At 31.0% G+C, this 12903-nt stretch overlaps 1 protein-coding gene across 8 annotated transcripts in view; it reads right to left on the bottom strand.

The window, feature by feature from the left end:
- The window catches only part of LOC109546187 (ras-related and estrogen-regulated growth inhibitor), a 128590-nt gene that overhangs the window by 39256 nt on the left and 76431 nt on the right, over positions 1 to 12903 (bottom strand). The window lies entirely within an intron of this gene.

Below are 12903 nucleotides of genomic sequence, written 5' to 3'. Positions count from 1 at the left end.
CACATCTTCGAATCCACAGCAAAGAGCAACTGGATATTTTCATCATTTTTGCACGACACTTGGCTCTCAATATGTGCAAAGTTTCATAACAATTTTCCGGAATCCTGGAGTTGTTGCGCTGAGTAGTTGTTATTCGTTAACGACGCAAAAGCATAAATTCAATTAATAAAATCTTCCTGTTTAATTATCATTTAATTTTAAGCATTTTTCGTCAAAGAAAAAAATCACGGCCTGAAATATTTAATTATGCTGCACATACATTTCAAGCCTGCCAAAGATCTGACTCATGCCATCGTCAGGACAAAGGTCGAAAAGCTTCGAATTTAATTATCGGCTTCTTCTTCTACACTTTTTTTCTGCTGATTGACCCCAGAATATTTTCAATATTGAATCTCTTCGGACGTGCGAAATAGTTTTGCAAAATCGCAGGCCCAAGTCAATTTGGCATTATTTCTGCTTTAGTTTCGCTTGTTTTGTTGAATTTATTGTTGTTGCCAAAACCAGAATGTGCATTTAAGGTGATAATGTGTATCACTCAACGAACTTATTGATGTGTTACTGCAGGATTCTATTTAAAGCCGTTACATTTAGCCAACAATTTCGTTAAGCAAACAATTCAAAGTTTATAAAATGCCCTTGCCATTGTCAGATTCGCGATTTTCATAATTGAAAGTCATTTGTTTCACTTTTTCTCAACGTAAACAACTATCTGAAAAACGTACGTAAATAAACCCAATGGAAATAAATCTAATTAAGTTGGCAGCATGTCGCCAGAATAAATTCGAATATTACTCGGTAATAAAGTAGGCATGTTTGGAGCTGTAAAAAGCAACCAAGGTTTCGTTTCACCCTACTTCTTTACTTATTCAGAAAACATGTATTTTTACTACATTTAATCACTTTGATTTAGCTGAGCGAACCAAAACACAGTTTTATTCCAAATAATCTTTATTGATATCAGAGAGTCTATTTATCCGATACTACTCCGATGCTGCTACCGATATCGTCTCCTGGCAGCCCATTTACACGTTATAACTTTCTTTTTAAATTGCTGGTAAATTCTATTTAAAATCACAAATATTCCTTATGCAATTAAAAATCACTTACAACCCTATATCTACAACTTAAATTTCATACCTTCGGCTTTATGTCTTCACTAATAAATTTGGATCAGAATAATACCTACACGTGAAAAAAAATGTGTTCGCTCACAAGCAACTCTGTTAAAATCTCAATCAAGACTGATTCGGACAGGAAGAAACTTTTAGCACCGAAGCAACCCTGTGCTAGTATTATCCAAATGGGGTAATAGATGATTCCACTTATTGTAAAAGAAAATATTGCAAAGTCTTGTGGTGGCCTACTCTCCCTTAACGACTATTCAGCATTCTATGTTCTTCTATAATCTTTGTACAGAAAATGTGTTCTTTAACATCAGTATTATTTGAATTCAACTAATAACAAAACCGCCAGTTAGTCAAAAAAAGGTGACCAAATGGATCCGCTGCTAAAAAAAACATTTTTGTGGATGAAATAGCTGACCCCGATTTATTTAAAACCAACTGCGCATAATAAAACATATTAAGGTGATATGAAATATTTCCCTTCATCCCGTATAAATTTGCCGAGGACAATATCAATTGAAATTCGAGAAACAGTTAACATAAACCTGTTTTTCTACTTACAATGGGGAGTTTAAGTTCTTCAAAACGATGTCGTAAAATTTAATGTGCTCCCCTAATCCCAGGAATAGGCCTCATAAGGAGAAACGTAAAAGAGAATATTGCCAGAAGGAAGCATCTTGAAATAAACCAACCAGAATTAAATAAGTTGGAAGCTATTGCAAGCTCCATGATCTCACTAAATCAACCACTTAAAATAAATACAACTCAAATTAAATAATTCTACAGAGAAAAACCGGGAAAAGTGCATAAATAAGTTTTGTAAAGTGAAGTTTTCAATTCGATATATTGGACCTCAAGTTTTCTCGTCTGTTTAAAAGGCAGCAAAACTAGTATTAGATCTTAGCTAACAACAAATAAATTAAAAGTTGCATAAAGCAATTTAGCTACTTCTCTAACGTGGCCAAATTGATGATACTTCCATTTTACAACTACTACTAGACTTACTGTCCTTACCACATATTTGTAAGCTCAACCAGTTTTCTGTACTAAACTAAAATGGGTAAACTTTCTAGAGTTGCAACTAAATAATCTGAACAATTGACTGAAGTAAGTTGTAACTTTAAGCATAGAATTGTGAAGCCAGAAACTAACTTGCTCTACAACAACTGCAATTCTAGCGAATGTTAAGTTTCGAAATATTCTAGGCGGTTCCATTTGAATAATTATACAGCGTACAATACCAATTAAAATTGAAGAACCTTAAAATACAAAACTCTGGGGTCGAGATGTTACGTAATTTAAGTCGGGGATCGGGGAAATTTCTAACGTCGACTTATAAATGAGAAATATCGGTTTGAAATGTTACAATAAAAGGCATTTATTGAATGAAACAATGTAGAACACATAATGATCAACAGAATGTAGATTGATGACAGATTCTGAATTTGGGATAGTAATAAATATGCTAAACCCTGGCCAATAAATAATGGTTCAAGGCATTCGAATAGCAACATGAAATTCCAATGGACTTTGACTTATAACGAGAAACTGCAGATGGACTTGGAACTCCAAAATAGATTATTTCAATTAAATAAAATGCATAAAAAGTACATTTAAGGATTTAAGTGTTTTCTGCAGTAAATAAAATCGCTGACGTCTTTGGACCAGTGGTTTAATTTTATTTATTTACAATTAATCACTAAGTTAAATTGGAACGCTTTGACAAACTCCAAGTTGAAGAATTTGGCAAATTGTTATTATCCAAAGTTGTTAATTAAAATGAAATAATATGAAAATAAATAATTTTAAAAAATGGCCAAATAGCGGGCAAAATACGAAAGGTATAATATTCATAGTTAACAGCTATTTATTTTTAGAATTTTGAGGAAAGTTTTAATATAGCTTCGAAAAATTATCATGTTAATAGCTTAAAGCCCCACATATATATCTAGAGCCGGATAATTCATTTGTGGAGCTAGATATATATAGGAGGTTTCCTCAAATTAAGCACACTGTTCGGGTTAAATTGCATATATTTAAGCAAATTTACAGCTTCGATAATTCAGTTAGCCGATGTAACAGGAAATAACTAAATGTTAAATTGTGCTGATAATGCCTGAAAATAATCCATAATAAAATATTATCAAAAAAAGTAAAAGTAAAAGTGGTCATTGGACTACCTTTTCTGAAAGAGAAATTACGTTCGTATGAAATGTGTGAAAGAAAATCAGTTGTGATTATGATATTCATGTTGGCTAGTCTGAAAAATACACAAAGTTTACCGAAATTTCTTAACAATTTATTTTTCAGATTTCCATATTCATCTGTTAATGATGTCTTGAAATGTTGGCTTTTTACTTAGTTTACGATGTCCTAAGAAGGTAGGGCGTTTTATTTATTATATTGGAACATCCCTCTAGGAAAGAAAAGCTGAGTGAAGAAATTGATCAAACAAAATGCATATAATTTTCCATTTATTACAAAACCAACTTTAATCGAAATTGTTACTTAACACTACTACGTTTAGTCAAATATTGGCTAAAAACTACTCTTCATGACCGTTTTGGTTTTTACTTTATATAAAATAGTACTGCAACTAGCAACTGTACACAAAACTATACCATTTTATATTGAACTTAAGACCAGATAGGAATATTGGGTTAGATTTATCGGTCGTGTTTATTCTATTAACTTGTTTCATTATATATCTTTGCCTTACGGTAATAAATGAATATAATGAATAATAATAATAATGAACTATAGTTTACCTGGCCCGTTGCATCGAATATAATCGCTAAACGTTCCAGTTGCAAACAAAAATATACAAGTGCAATGTAAAGTTCTGCACACATTTTTATATTTCATCTGATTAAAGAAATATGCTGAGCTCTAATTCTTTAACTTTTAAAAGTCTAATTTGCAGGCGACATGCTTCGAATACCATACTTTATTACCTTCATAAAAAAGCTAATTAAACTTGAAGTAATTAACTCTAATTATTATTTGATTTTTTACTCTAACATGTTTCTTAAGAATTTTTGCTGTCTCGCATTTCTCCATGTATCTAATAGCCGTTTGCAACTGCATCTTTTCGTAGGAAATCTAAACAGTGACTATTAACGATATTCTGTTAAAACTTACTGGAAATAGAAATATTTAGATGTACTTTTCAACGGTAATCCATTTTCACTTTATCTTTGCCCATCAGCATCTTCATGATTAATCATATTTATTCAATTTTATTGCTTTAAATGTCTGCCCGTTTAATGTGTGACTTATGACCTCTAGCAAAGTTAACTCTAAACAAATTGTTAATTTAGGATCGCAACAAAATTTTCCCGAACTTACATTTGATGTGAATATTGCTTTAATAGAAATATTTATAAATTGGTTTGATGGTTAACTAATTCGCAATATTGGGATTGATTCGTTTTTGCATATATAAATATCATTGAGTCATTACAAATTGTCTAATCCTATAATCAATTAAACTTATTAGTTGCCAATTCACAGCTTTATATAAAGAGACGTATATAAAGTAAATTAAACCTGAAATATGTAGGTAGGTCAGTATTAAAATTATAGAAAAAAAAACAAACAAATTAATGTTTCAAAATCGATTTTAAGTTTCAAGTTCATAAAAACGAAACCATGTTTCAAAATTTATAAAAACCTTATAGGCATTATATTTTTTCCTCCAATTATTTTGTTAATTTGCAAGGTTTACAGCAGGTTTTTGTGACATTATATGTTACCTTTTAGAAATTTTCAAAATGCATATACATATTTTTTTTTTTTAGAATAAGCAAAGAAAAATTATTGTACATTATATTCTATAATTTTATATATAAACACGTGACATTTCCCGAATAAAATTATTGAAGTAAATATTCCTTCTATACTTTTGAGTTTATTGATTGGCAAATAATTTTTATTCACAATTAGTTTAATCCTTGACGATTTTTTAGCATTAATAACTCAGTTTTTATTTTAATAAAAGCCATTCGCTATCACACGGCGGAATAAATATGAGTAAATGTTGAATATTTTTGTTAAAAATTCTATAACGTAAATTCCGCTTATTCGAATTCCATAGGTTCCATATTCTTTTCGGTGAAAAGATATCTCAGGGCATGGCATCTGCAACCCTGCGTTCAGAATTTTATTATCAGCTTTTGTTTTGCAATGAAATACTTTGGGCGCCCACTTTCGATCACCATACACATAACTGTTACTACATTCACAATAATATTTTTTTAATCAAATAGAATTTAAAAAAACGTTTAGAATGGAGCACTAAACTCCTTACAACATTTTTCTTTTTTAGTTTTCTAAAAATCTAAATATATTTCTCTTTCATTTATATTTTTGAAAATTTGTTATTTAATAAAAACATATGAAAATATATACACTAGTGAAAGTTAATTATCTGTGTATATACTTCATAATAAAGTATTTCATCGAGCAAAAATATAATAAAACCAGTAAAGTAATTGAAAATAGCTTCTCATATAAAAATCATATTTAAATGGTGAAATCAAGCTCTAAAGCTCGCAGTTCCCAAACAATAAATGATCGCCCTCGTCTCAAGAGTTTCAGGTTTTTAGAAAATATTAAAACTCCAACTTTAATTGATTCTGTGCCAATCCGTTATAAATTCCAATAGTAAATAATATGTATTGTTTATCAAGTAATACGTTTCCTACCGTCTCCGTACATGCTTCATCTGAACGTATTTATAACTGTTTATTTGCTTTGATACTTTTTATACGATTTTTAAGAAATAAATAAAGTAGATACATCTTTGGAAGCGAAATCAAATATCGGCTCTACAATATCTACATATCTATTATTTCGCCAACTAATTGAGTGTTTAGGCAATAAAGTTCAAATGTTTACGAGAATCGAATTATATTGACCTTGTCTCGATGAATCGATTGAGTAATTTAAAACATGACAATTTATATTTAGAAGCGGAGTCAAATAGCAACAAATTTATCAGAGATTGGAAGGATTTTGGCACAGGATACCTATATATCGGTTTTTTGAAAGTTTAAACTATGCCGAACTTGTGATAACATACGCTGAAAGCTACCAATAAATTAAACCGAAAGCTCAATTGTTGCAAACCAGCTAAATCAGGCTTGCTGGGAAAACTTTTGCGAGTAAATTTTTGCCATAAAGTTTCAAAACTAATTTAACTTTTTCATTTCTCAGATTTATAATTTTTTTTCCTTCATTTTTATGATCAAAAGCGGAAGGATTTAGAAAACGTATTCAGGTTGAGACCAATTCTAGAAAACTCCTAATATACAAGATGACTGAAAAAGTATAACGGCATATCAATAATCTGATTGTGTGTTGTACTAAACAGGTCTCAAAAGAGTACTCGAAAATAGCCTAAATGAATAAGCAGTAATTAGTTATTGAAATTTTTTTTTATCAAAAATGTCTGTTTTATTGTATATTTAGAAAATAAATTAAAGAAAGCTGTTAACTTTTTAAATATCGCACGTTCAGAATGCTCCTTGTTATGTCCGGTACTAAGCACTTATTTTGAATAATTAAGAGATTTGTTAATTAATTAATTATTAATTATAGGTGCAGGCTTGGCAATTGTTGATGAATCGATTTGCTGGTACGGGGTGTTATATCACAAGCAGGCACTCTTCAAGGAGCTGTAAGATATAAAAAAAATAAGTAATTTTACTCTGTATACGAAATATTACTGATCCCTGTATAAACTGGTAATTATGTTGTTTCGCAAAACAATTTATTGATGTATTTGATTAAACGAAATAAATACTATTTGTTAGCATTCTTTTTCAATCCACTTCGTTTTAACACGTTGAAACGCATATGATCATGTAATTTTTCTTCCAACTGATACGCAACCAACCGTCATACGGTTAATAGATAAAATGCTCAGATAAAGATTTTATTAAATAAATAATTGCGTTATATTTGGAAATAATTCTTATGCGTCTGTAGGTACTTTCAAGAAGCAATAAAATATGCATTATTTTTCAAGTAATCAATATTTCCCAACGCTATACGAAATCAAGATGCAATGATACAAGTATATATGTATGTTTCTACTTGTACTTAAGAAAATGCATGTTCATATTTATCTTTTCARTAATRAGTTGTCTATGAAACGAGTTTTTAAAATGCCCATTCTCATAATTCATTCATCATTTATATTCCCAGCTACCATCACTTTACATTTGCTTGTAACATGTCAGGTGGCGCATTCGCTCATTCGCTTCATATTCGTCTTGCCACTCAGATATATTTTATTTAAATTTCTATCAAAACTTACATTTTACTACTCAGTTTTCCAGAAAGTTTCCCGTCACAAAAGAGTTTTATACCCGGCTGTTCTCCCATATCAAACCGTCCGCTGGATTTTTAGACATGATTTGCCTGTGCTTCATGAGCAAAAGCTTTCGGTTTCTTCTATGATTTATTGCCTTTCATATATCTAACATTTCGCAACTTTTCAGACAATACTGAAGTATTTTCGTTAATTTATTTTCCTGGAAATATGAAAATTATTTGGCTTTTTACGTTGGCATACCATCCATCATTTCCTTATCTTTAGTGCCCCTTTCAAAACCGGTATATATCGCTCGAGTGAATAAACATAAAAGTAAAATTTTCATAGGCATATAAACACATATGAAAATCATGAGAGAGTGCAAGCGTAAAGTTAATGCGGAAAGATTCTGACTGCTTGAATACCATGTCTGCCAATATGAGCACACTTGCTGTAGAATGGATGTTGGCGCATAGTTAAATCCTTTGAAGGAAACAAAATTTTTTCCTTCACTAACAAAAAAGTGCTTTTAACGTGATCATGCTTTTCCAATTCAGTCTATATTTTCTGCAACAAGCAACAAGTATTTAAATTAAAATAAAAGTGCACGATTTTTTTCATGCTGGAGGGAAATCGAAAAACTTATTTATCGTAACTTTTAACTTAATCGGTGAAGTTCTAATTAACGATTAAACTCCGACTTAAACAAGGAAACTATTTGGAGCATAAATATTATTTTTTATTTATATTATTATTATAATTTCTGTTCTACAATAATTTTTAATGTGTTGTGTTGACCGAAATTATATGATTGATGTTTGGCATTTGTAACTACAAATCCAGCGTCGTAGTATTAGGACTGATACCTGATGACGGTTATAACATAAGAGAACCGAAACGCGCGATCCGGTAGCTTGGAGTTAAACGAAAGATGCTTAAAGACTATGCTTCCCACCAATTTAAAATTTAAAGAAATTTCAAATATTAGGTACTTGTCGCATACATTTGTAATGTATTCGCTTGAACTCCAAACTATTGAACCGTCTGTGACAAACAAAGCTGTATTAAGCTCGACATTTTATTTGATTTTAAGTTTATACTATTAAATATGAGAACAAGCCTTAAGCAACAACTGTAGTAGAGGCTAAGCATGGATAACTCAGTTAATTTTCAGAAGTTGGCGCACTGATGACGAAATGTGTTAGTGCTCCAAGACATGGCGCACCTAAAATTTTGGCGTAAACTTGCACCTAAATGTCTGATAGTCAAATTTCGTGTGACTTTTTGTGACAAATCCGACATAATTTACTCACTCACGTTGATATAGTTGAATCGAGTTACCAATTCTCTATCCAATTATATAAAAACTAACTCTGTGGCTCAAATGATTCTTGGGTAACGTTGAAAAAGCGTCATCACGCTTCAGTCTACTGTGCCATTAAAAAAAACGGACAAAACTAAAATTCTCAACATTTTCGACAAAAAAAAACATAAAAGTGGGACCCATATTTGCATATCTGAAACGGTTCTTTGCAGATAAGCTTCAAATGAGCTTGATGTAAAACTCCAAGCCGCCCAAAATATTCCCAAAATAAGCAAATGTATTTAGTACAGCAGGATATCTGTCCAAAGCCAAACTTATTTGGAATCATCAAAGCAAAGAGAGAGAATCAATATGAAGAAGTTCAAGCTAAAAGACTCATAGATCAGAAACCATTCTTACCAGCTTTATGCAAGCTGGCGCCCCTTCGTCCATTTTCTGCCCATAAATCATAAAAAAGTTCACTACACTTTCACAAACCATCTCACATATTTCCCATCTAAGAACGCGATTCACACGACAATGTCGGTAACAAACTCAGTATTCATCAGGGTGGCCAACTTTTCCAACGAGTATTTTACCGTACCAGAGGTTCATGTTCATATTTTAGTTCATATTTTAACAAATACGTTTTGTAAGTAACGATATCCAGAGACTTTCTGTTAAATTTATTAGGGATGCTAAATAATTATTATGCTGATTCTCATAACTATCATCACTGTAGATAAAAGTAAAATTAAACTTTATGAGATAAAGCATAAAATAAACTCCCTTGAATTATATATCAATAAAATTCGTTTTTATTTCAATTTAATGGATGATCAAATGGTCCCACAAAATTTCTAATTTAGCCAAGCAGAAGGCCTAATTGTTAGAATTTGTGTAAATGTCATAAATTTGCCAATTAGAACTAATTTTCAACATGACAAATAAATTAATATGAGTTTCTAACATTAAGTGTCGCATTTAACATTAATAATAGCTAATGATTTATTTTCGCACGTTCAATAGAGATAATTTATCTGCTAATATTAAATGCACTTGAGTTAAAGTTAAAGTTGAAAAACCCAAATTGTCGTTGAATATACGGAAAGGCAATTAAAATTGCTTCCAAATATATTCTGTGTACGTAAGAAAACTGAATGCTTTTCTTCAGCTACTTCTTTAAATCTAACGGTTAAAAGCTGAAACGAAAATGACAAGTTACTGAAAACTTTTTCTTTATTACATTATATGATACTGCTACAGATATACTCAACTTTTTAAATAAAGCAATTCATTTTTAATGTACAAATCAACAAAATATGTTGTTTAGCTCTCTTCCTTATTTTCAAAACTCAATAACTTAAAACAATACAAGGAAAAAACTGTTAAGCTGTATTTATGGAGATTAGAATTAATCTAGAATATTTAGTTCGCAACTTGGATTCTTAGTTTTAACATTTAACATTTTAGTTTATATGTATAATTATGTCAGCAAACAAGAAAAACAAATTCTACATGGTTCTACAAATGGAACGAATTACCACAAATATTTGGATCAAAATACGTTGTCGACAGCTGCAGGTTATTCGCTCATTAACAGCTTTAGCTTACAATTATGCAGAAAGAACTGTAGAAGAAAAATTCTACTATAATTAATTAATAATTTATGTAATCCTATACATAAGAGAAAATCGAATTAATTCGCCATACAATGACCTGTCCATTGCTTTAATTTTCGAGTAGTGTTTTCATGCCACAAATTACTTCATTCTAATTCTAGTCAAGTTAAAGGAATTAGCATGGAATCCGTAATGGCATTTCTAAGACAAAAACGTTTTCAGCATAACAAGTGAATTTGAAACCAGCTGCACTAGAAATATTATATTTAACGAAAAATGTAAAGCGTTTAAATGTTAAAAAACCGAGCAAATTTATGAGTCATTCGAACATTATCCTTACGAAGTAGCGATGGTTTAAAATAACAACAGTTATCCAAGCAATTAAGCAATAAACAAATACGTTTACTTTTTGATGGGTGCTTTGCCTACCGATTTCTATGAAATTTCCTCGAAATTTTCCTTTTACGTCTGACGTTATATTTTAATATTACCATTAACAATAACCTTTCTGGAAAACTGTTAAATGCGGAAAAAATAATAATTAATTAATCTTTTGAAAGTGTTATGTAAATCTTAATTATTTTTAGCTTTATTAAATCGGCTTTGCTTTATTTGATATTTTTCACCTCTTAAGAAGAAATGTATTCTAAGAAACACTCAAGAAATATCAGTTTCTTGTTATTGCAACTGAAAAATGAGAATTTTGAATGTCGTTTCAACAGACTTTAGAAAGGTGATGATGACTGTCACGCCCGTTCAAAATATCGGTTAAAAAGTTTCCTGAGCTGCTAAACCAAGAAAGACTGTGTAAAACTTGCAATTTCGCTAAAAATGTACTAGATCTAAACGGGCAATTCTGATAAAGACAGAAAATAATTATGGTCTCTGAATGTATTGCTTTCGATGTTTGCTGGGATCGAAAGCTGAAGAAGTTGAACTTGTAGACGAGGAAGAGGATATCATTAATTTCTTCAACGGTGTGGTACCGTAAAATTATAATTTGGCTCAACATGCTAGAAGCATCTCAGATCTCTATCAGATTAGATTGAAACTATTTTGCAAGCCAGTAACGAAAGCTCTGCACAGGAAATGGGGCAGAAATAATTTCAGCCACAATACTTTCAAGGGTCAAAAACTCATTAAAACTTGCAGCATTTGTTGCCGTTAAAGAGTGAAATATTTATTTACCTATAAGACCATAAATGGCTTCAATTTTTGGAGGCTTCTAGTAATTTGAATGATAATTCTCTTAAAACAACACAAACGAAACCCGGCTTCGACAACTTCTCGAAATTATTTTGCTGTCAGGATCTACAATACTTATAAGAGCTTTGACGATCTAACGATAAAACAGAGTGAAAATTTAATACAAAGGACTAATGTCGTTCACAGATGATAACGACAGCGTTAGGCCTTAAAAGTTCGGAGGGAACAAATCTTGATGAATATTACTGATAATTTCAAATTCATAAAGGCAACGAAATTGCGATAAACGAACAAGGAGGAAGATGAGCAAGTAGTAAAGGAAATAACAGGGTTCTGAGTGCAGAAAGTCCAAAGGTAGTTTAATAATTGGCTCAATAACTGCTTGACTTTTATTTATTGCGTCGTTCATCTGGATATTTTGTCTGGGCATATGTAAAAAGTACATAAAAAAATAAAAGAAGTAATTGACAACAATTCAGTTGCGAGCACTTCCACTTTCTTCGACTGTTGCAACTTTTACTTTCTCAGTGGAGTCAATTTTATGTTATTCAATACATTCAATATATATAATTCAATAACACACAGTAAATTCCGCGCATTTTCCGTTAAGATTAGCATTTTTTTCGAGTCTCCACAAGACAAGTAAACTTCTTGGATTGTCGACATTTTTTGACTTTTTAAGTTTGCAGAGCATATTAGAAAACTGACCAATTTTCCAATTTGACGCTGACATCTTCTAAATGAATCAGTAAAATGTTCCATTGTAAAATTGGCAAAGAAAGCAGGAAAGTTGGGAGTGGAATAAATTTGCTAGTGTTTGCAACGATTTTACCATCTCTCGCAGAGAAAACTGCTAACTTTAACACTAAAGTATTTTCTCGAACTGTTGCCCCAGTTTGATGTGCAGCAAAATTGGAAGAAATATCCGCAAGGGCTTAATCAGCGCAATAAAATGAAAACTTATTTTCCGATATTATGAAACGTTCATGAAAGCATCTATAGCATCTATTACAAAAAACGCAAATAAACAAATACACTGTTCAAGTTCATCTAAAACAAATCCTAGCCGCTGTTTGAAGAAATCTGCCTGAAAGAAAAACATACAAAACAAACACTATTAAAAAACATATATATGATATAAACATGGGCACAAATCCACAGTTGAGATGCCAAAATAATAAACAAATTCCTACATAACAATTACAGCAATTAAGAAGATTATAAATGTGTTGTTAATTATTTTTAATTAATTCAAATTGATTTTTATTGCCGACTAAACAAGTTCCGAATTGACTGAATATATACATACCTGCAACAATATATACCCAT

The sequence above is a fragment of the Dendroctonus ponderosae genome, unplaced genomic scaffold, assembly GCF_020466585.1.
Source record: "Dendroctonus ponderosae isolate FM_Combo_2020 unplaced genomic scaffold, Dpon_F_20191213v2 Dpon_F_20191213_7, whole genome shotgun sequence".
Lineage (NCBI taxonomy): Eukaryota > Metazoa > Arthropoda > Insecta > Coleoptera > Curculionidae > Dendroctonus > Dendroctonus ponderosae.
The sequence above is the reverse complement of the archived record's forward strand: the minus strand, read 5'-3'. Positions and strand labels throughout refer to the sequence as shown.